This window comes from Anolis carolinensis, chromosome 1, assembly GCF_035594765.1.
Source record: "Anolis carolinensis isolate JA03-04 chromosome 1, rAnoCar3.1.pri, whole genome shotgun sequence".
NCBI lineage: Eukaryota > Metazoa > Chordata > Lepidosauria > Squamata > Dactyloidae > Anolis > Anolis carolinensis.
This window is the reverse complement of record NC_085841.1, coordinates 8,231,931-8,240,018: the sequence shown is the minus strand read 5'-3', so window position 1 is coordinate 8,240,018 and position 8,088 is coordinate 8,231,931. Positions and strand designations below refer to the sequence as shown.

General features: G+C 39.7%; 1 long non-coding RNA gene across 1 annotated transcript; it reads left to right on the top strand.

Moving 5' to 3' along the window:
- The first annotated feature begins 3,148 nt into the window (after positions 1 to 3,148).
- Positions 3,149 to 7,142, top strand: LOC103280087 (uncharacterized). The gene is made up of 3 exons (XR_507157.3): positions 3,149 to 3,288; positions 5,486 to 5,618; positions 6,943 to 7,142. It is a non-coding gene; the product is annotated as an uncharacterized LOC103280087 (long non-coding RNA).
- Positions 7,143 to 8,088: the final 946 nt, after the last annotated feature.

The following is an 8,088-nucleotide window of genomic DNA, read 5'->3' as shown; positions in this document are numbered from 1 at the left end:
AATGGGAATCAGGGATGGATGTTTTCTGGGCAGAGCTTGGAACAATGACCTTTTATACTCTGTCTCCCAGAATCCCACAGCCAGCATGGCCACCATCGATGGATGTTGCCATGAAGGAAGGAGAAGTCTCTCAAATTGATAAAAAATGAATCAAACAAAATCCAAATCTTTTTGCTGTGACTAAATTTACTGGCAAGCACTTTACTCAGTTGTTTTTTCCAGCTAAAAGATGGGAGGGCTCTGGGGATGTGGGAGGAATGGCAACCCTAATTTAGTAACAAAAAAGGGACCAGAGCTGATGTTTCAAAGCCAAGCCCATTAAACCCCTTGCTGAATGAATTGAGCTGGGCATTTTGGTTTGCATTCAACTAAAACAAAGTATCTCTTGCGTTCTTGCTGCATGGGAAGCGGGGATGCAGGGGTTAGCAGTCACCTCTGTAGTTCATTCTGAATGGTGAATGGACCCACCCTTTTACCCATTAACAGTACAGTAGAGTCTCACTTAGCCAATATAAATGGGCTGGCAGAACATTGGATAAGTGAAAATGTTGGATAATAAGGAGGGATTGAGGAAAAACCTATTAAATGTGAAATTACATTATGATTTTGCAAATTAAGCGCCAAAACATCATGTTTTACAACAAATCATCAGAAAAGCAGTTCAATACATGGTAACATTATGTAGTGATTACTGTATTTACAAAATTAGCACCAAAACATCACAATGTATTGAAAACATTGACTTTATTTATATCCCACCACCATCTCACCCGAAGGGGACTTGGGGCGGCACACAGAAATATAAAATAAAAACAATAATAGTATACAATACATCAATAGACAAAAACATGCACCAATTATAAAATCTAAACATTAACCTATGAAATAAAAACACACTTAATAAAACATAGAGAGGTTACAGTAATAGATAATTTAAAGTGCACGTTAAGTTGTAAACTCAAGATAACATGTAAAGTGCAGCAGATTCATTTGAAGTCAGTTTGGGATGGGAGGAGCCCTGAGCTAATGTCAAGTTGACCAGAAGAAGTGTACCCAGTGCAAAAAAGGTCAAGGAACATGATTATTATGGGGAATTTCCTCCCCTAAATTCTAGAGGGGTTTTTTTTGCCTACCCTATACTGTTCAAAGGGGGCAAATTGGGAAGGTGTGGTTTTTAATAGAACACATGCAAAAAATAGCAAGGGATTTACATTTTGTGTACACCTAAAGCACCCCCTTTGTGTGTAGGCCAGGAACGGAAACCCTCACCTGTGGTTCAATGACCAAGGTGAGGCAAATGGAAATGGCCTAGGAATGGGGAGAATCTGGCCATCATAGAATCATAGAATCATAGAATAGTAGAGTTGGAAGAGACCTCATGGGCCATCCAGTCCAACCCCATTCTGCCAAGAAGCAGGAAATCGCATTCAAAGCACCCCCGACAGATGGCCATCCAGGCTCTGCTTAAAAGCCTCCAAGGAAGGAGCCTCCACCACAGTCCGGGGAAGAGAGTTCCACTGCCAAACAGCCCTCACTGTGAGGAAGTTCTTCCTGATGTTCAGGTGGAATCTCCTTTCTTGTAGTTTGAAACCATTGTTCCGCGTCCTAGTCTGCGGGGCAGCAGAAAACAAGCTTGCTCCCTCCTCCCTATGACTTCCCCTCACATATTTTTACATGGCTATCATGTCTCCTCTCAGCCTTCTCTTCTGCAGGCTAAACATGCCCAGTTCTTTAAGCCTCTCCTCATAGGGCTTGTTCTCCAGACCTTTGATCATTTTAGTCGCCCTCCTCTGGACATATTCCAGCTTGTCAACATCTCCCTTCAACTGTGGTGCCCAGAATTGGACGCAGTATTCCAGGTGTGGTCTGACCAAAGCAGAATAGAGGGGGAGCTTCCCTGAATCTAGATGCTATACTCCTATTTATGCAGGCCAGAATCCCGTTGGCTTTTTTAGCTGCTGCATCACATTGGTGGCTCATGTTTAACTTGTTGTTCACAAGGACTCCAAGATCTTTTTCACATGTACTGCTGTCAAGCCAGGCGTCCCCCATTCTGTCTCTTTGATTTCCATTTTTTCTGCCGAAATGAAGTATCTTGCATTTATCCCTGTTGAACTTCATTTTGTTAGTTTCGGCCCATCTCTCTAGTCAGTCAAGATTGTTTTGAATTCTGCTCCTGTCTTCTGGAGTGTTAGCTATCCCTCCCAGTTTGGTGTCATCTGCAGACTTGATGATCGTGCCTTCTAACCCTTCGTCTAAGTCGTTAATAAAGATGTTGAACAGAACCAGGCCCAGGACGGAGCCCTGCGGCACTCCACTCATGACTTCTTTCCAGGATGAAGACGACACATTTGTGAGCACCCTTTGGGTTCGTTTGCTTAGCCAATTACAGTCCCACCTAACCGTAGTTTTGTCTACAGTTCATAAATCCTTGGGGCAGAATTCTCCCTCACATTTCCCTTAGTGGTTGCCCAGGGTTATTTGAGCTGGGGACCAAGGTTTTTTACCTAAATTAGCTGAAGAGTAGGCCGGGAAGGACCACTGCCTCAGTTTTATACACACCATGTTCATGCCAACTTTTAGAATTATCTGCAAGTTACAAGGTTTTATTTGATAACATTAATAAAAGTTGCCCATAGTATAACCTATATTTGTTGTGTGGTCTCTTTATTTTGGAGGTTGGTTGGCAAACATAAACCTGCATTCTGAGTGAAATAAGTGTAAACGTTGGTTAGATCAAGCACTGTGGTTTCAGTGGGCTCAAACTAAATGGAGCCATGGACAAAACACATGACTCATGCCCTATGAAAGAACCCACAAAGCTTAAAAGGTTCTCCAGCATCTTGAACCCTGATTTTCTGTTAAAGATCAATTTAGGATTAAATGAGTGTCTCAGGATTATAGAGAACATTAGGTGGTTTCCTATCTTTCTGTTTTTCCCCAACTAACTTTTTCTCTCCCTTTTCTTTGAAAGTTCATCAAAGGCAATTCAATTACTATAGATGAGCATAAAGGTATTATGACAGGTTGAAACCAATGAGTTGCATAAAACCTTCTAAAGAATTTCTGGCTAAAACCTCAAACGTTCAACATGTTGACATTAGTATATGTTGTAATCTCTGTGATAGTTTAAAAGACACAGAAATGTGACCTCTTCTCATTGTTGGGTGCTTTTGTCCAAACAAATAAGAAATCTAGAATCAACTGTTCACGGTTCATTTTGCATCACAATGAAGATTTACAGTTTTCTCTTCCTTGTTCTCTTCTTGATGCTCTTTCCTAATCCAGGTATGTATTTATTAGCTTTGTGCAGGGACAGGTTTCAGATCTAGGCAGAACAACCTTTTTAAATTGTGTGGACAAATTCATCTGGAAAGATCTCCTAATTTTTCAAGTCTTGCCCTTGTTTTAACATCCATCTAATAGAATTTAGATCTGGCTGCTGTTAATAAGGAAGTTGTAAAGAGTGTCTCAATAAGAAGCAGAATCCTTCCAGGGGTTGTTACAAGTTACGTTCCAGAAATACAAACTACAAGCAATCTTTTAGGCAGGGGTATGACTCCTGCCATAGTCTGAACTGCAAGGAGGGAATCTGAAATAAAATTCCAGTTTGTATTTTAAAATGAAACTTCCAAAATGGCTAGGGATCCTGGAAATACATCCTACTCTGTCTAAATGCATGAAAATCTGCTTACAATGCATATTAGAATCATCAAATCATGGAACTGGAAGAGACCAGAAGGACAATCCAGTCCAACCCCATTCTGCCATGTGGGAAGACACAATCCAATATTCCTGACAGGTGGCCTTCTAGTCTCTGTTTTAAAACTTCCAGAGAAGTAGACACCACCATACTTCTATGGAACAGCACATTCCTCTATCAGCAGCTTTGATTGTTAGGAAGTTTTTCCTAATGTTTAGATTGAAATTATTTTCTATAGTTTGAAACTATTGCTCTGTCCTAGTCTCTGGAATAACTGATAACAAGCTTACCTCCTCCTCAATATTAGATCCTTTCAAATACAGTAGAGTCTCACTTATCCAACATCCGCTTATCCAACGTTCTGGATTATCCAACGCATTTTTGTAGTCAATGTTTTCAATACATCATGATATTTTGGTGCTAAATTCGTAAATATAGTAATTACTACATAGCATTACTGCCTATTGAACTACTTTTTCTGTCAAATTTGTTGTATAACATGATGTTTTGGTGCTTAATTTGTAAAATCATAGCCTAATTTGATGTCTAATAGGCTTCTCCTTAATCTCTCCTTATTATCCAACATATTCGCTTATCCAACGTTCTGCCGACCCATTTATGTTGGATAAGTGAGACTCTACTGTACTTAAATCTGTCTATCATGTCACCTCTTAAGCTTCACTTCTCTAGGCTGAACATATCCAGTTTCTTTGGCTGTTTCTCAAAAGGATTCTTGACTTCCAGACATTTGACCATTTTGGTAATCCTTCTCTGGACACCTTCCAGCTTGTCCATATCCATCTTGAATTGTGTTGCCCAGAACCAGACACAATATTTGGGTTGAGGTTTTGATCAAAGCAGAATAAAATGGGACTATGAATTCCTTCCATGTTGACACTATATTCCTATACTCCTATTGATGCAGCCTAGTGCCACATAACACTATTGACTCATTTTGAGCATATGATCTACTAAGACTCCTAGAGTCCTTTCACATGTTCTGTTTTCAAACCATCCTATACCTCTGCATTTCATTTTTTTTCTATTTAAGGATCTCATTACATTAAGCTGTGGATTTGCCATGGATCGTGGCAAATCTGGCAGTGCCTGATAGGGGAACCCATCCCCTCCCACCCCACATCGCCTTGCTTCCCTCTTACTTCATCCCATGGGGGAGAAGTATCTGCCTATCGGCTTCCCCCATTGATTCCTATACAACATAGAAGCCTCAGAGCCTCACCAGAAGTAGATCTATGTGATGGGATGGGAGCTGGTGGGTTCAGTGGCTGAAGAGGAGTGAAAGCAGGGCAGGACGGGCAATTTTTCCCATATGATGAGGTGGATGGTGAAGTACCTTATATAACTCTATGTTGAAATTGATTTTGTTAGTTTTGTCCCTGATCTCTAATCTGTTAAAGTCATTTTGGATTCAGATATTTATTGAGCATAATTCTTAACATTATGCAATCTGCCTTCTGTTAGAAACAAGATTGTTTTATATTCTTTCTTCCCCATAGTCCCCCTTTGTTTCAGTTCTTTGAATTGTGCTTGGATTACAGTAACCAAGTCCCCATTTCACAAAACCTTTATCTTCTATGGTTCTAGTCCAATGCTCAACCACTGCTTCTATATTGGTGGTAAATTACAATCCACAGATTTAAATACAAAGTATTATTTTCAGAGAAGTCAGGTAAGACTAAATCATTCCTCCCACAGACTAATTTCATATTCAACTGTTCCTCACATCTTTACTTCTTTTTTTTTCTTTTTTCTTTTTTGCAGGATATACCAGAATTTCAAGTGAAACTGAATGTAGGAAGGCAGGGGGCCAATGTGTTTTAACATTTCCAAAGGGCTGCCAGTATCCTTTGACCCCAAAGGGGAAATGTAGTACTTGGAAAGTTTGCTGTATATAGTGAGTTTCTTTATTTTCTTTTTTAAAAATAACATTATATAAATGAAAGAATTATACAATGTTGTCACAATCCTTTTTTTGAAATCACACTTGTAGCAATAATAAAAAGCTTAGACAACACACTGAGATTTGAAAGGAAAATGAAATAAAATTACATAGGAAACTGAGTATATTTTGTCTGAAAAAAGAAGGTGAAGAGCGAACAAGATAACCATATTTAAATGCTTGAAAGGATATCATATTAAGGAGATTTAATCTGCTGAGATTTAAGGTGCATCTTTACAGAACAGAAACTGCAATGTTGATATAGTGGGATAGTCCAGATCAGCATCTCTGATCTCTGAAGCTGGATTGGGAGCTGGATGAAAGTTACAATCCATGCTTCTTAACTGCCTAAATGACTGCATGGCTGTTTGAATGAACAGCAACAGAACCAGTTTAGTGCTGCTTGCCCATGACCCTTGCATCTGGTATTTTTAAAACAATATCTCATCCAGTAGTAACCAGGACTGACTCTGCTCAGTTTCCAAAATAAAACAGGATCCCGTGCCATTAGGATATTTAGTAGGCTTGTGCATTTGTCTGGAATTACTTACCGTTTCTGTTTGTTCCATTTGTATGGCCCTGTTTCCATTTCCATCTGCTGCTAATGGAAATGGGCACCTATACAAATGGGCTTTTCCATCCAAGGTCCGAAAAAAGTTTCAGGCCTTGGGCAGCAAGGTGCAAGGTCCTGTGAGCCAGGCCATTGAGTGCTGTATGCTCACAGGCCCTGCCTGTCGGGCCTACGGTCAAGAACTCGATGGTAGACCCAGCAGCCAGGACCTATGAGCCACTGAGTGCCAGGCCTATGAGACATTGCGTGCTTGATGCTAACAGGCCCAGCAGGCAGGGTCTATGACCATCGAGTGCCCGGCACTTGGCTGAAGGCCCTGTGAGCCTGGGCCTACAGCCAAGTGCCAAAAATCAGCTGACCAAACAGCTACCGTTCCTCTCTGTCTTTTGTTTCACTGTTTCTTTTGTTCCCATGGGGTTGTACCATTCCATGCAATCCGCATGGACAAAATGGTACAAAACCACAAAAGAAACAGATGAAACAGGATTTGGGCCCTACTCTAATATTTAGGTTTTGCAAAGAATAGGGTTGACAATTACCCAAGACTTCCTTTTCCAAGACATTGGTATAACAATCATTGTTAATAAATGAATTCATTCAAAATCATGTGAGTGATTTGCATAAAGTCAAGTTCTCCTTTTACTTTAGGCAACTGGGGAATTTCAGACAATCTACATAAATAAAATTGACTCTTGTTTTCTTTTGCAGCATATCACGTTAAAACCACTGGATATTCCATTCCCGGAGAAGAAAAAGGCAATCCCTGTTTTAATACAAATCTCTGTTCCTGCTTTATGTTTCTGCTTGATCTCCAAAATTGCTCCTGAGATTCTTTTCAGAAAAACAGAAAGTTATTGTCAAATCAGTTGCTTTTCCACAATGTAATAAAAGGATGAATTTTATGATGATTTTTGTCCCTATTATTCATTTATTTACTGCATTTATATCCCGCTCTTCTCACTTCAAAGGGGACTTAGGGTGGCTCACAACAAAGGCACAATTCGATGCCATGAATACATAAATAGAACAAAGCAACATATACTTTAAAATCACATAATTAAAACACATCAACTTAAAACAATTACATAAAATTACACAATGCATATTTTGGATTGTAATTTATCACTGCCTTCAACTGATCTCAGATTCTAGAACAAACAAGTTGGAAACAGCTGTGGGGATAACCAAGCTAGATCCAAAGTGCAGCAAATTGCAAATTCAATGTTCAGCTGGAATGTACTGAATATATTTCAGAGAGCTCATATCACGAGAACAGATTTTCTGTTTACAGTGGATATGAGTGCTGAGAAAGGAGAAAAACAGGCCATGGAGTAAAGAAATAAAGGAGAATCTGGCCACAGAAATGTCTATAAGTCTTCCTTTAAATTTGGGGCCATTTCACATTTAAAGCACCATGGTTCTATTTTTATTACTATAGTAGCATTCTATGGTCTCTTGGGTTTTGTAGTGCATTGAGGGCTATTTAGAATTTTCAACCAACAAGTTCTAGTGCAACACCAAATGACAAACTACAAACAATGTGTCTTATGAAACAAACCTCAAGGCTTCACAGGCAGAAGTCATTGCAGTAAAAGGGCCACCATAGTGCTATAGTTCTGCAGTGTGGAGAGGTCTCTTGTGGCTGGGTATCATCTTTTTCACTTCAGCTTGTTTTCCCTGATTCTCTTCACTTTTGTTATGCATCCAGGACATGAACAATATGGAATGTATCCATACCAGGTGTGTAACTCAACTGCACACTCACAGTAGTTTGGGACCACTTGGGCTGTTTGTTAGAGAACTATAGACTACGTCCCTGACACTGTATGAAAACTTTCAAGCATAGCACTCTAC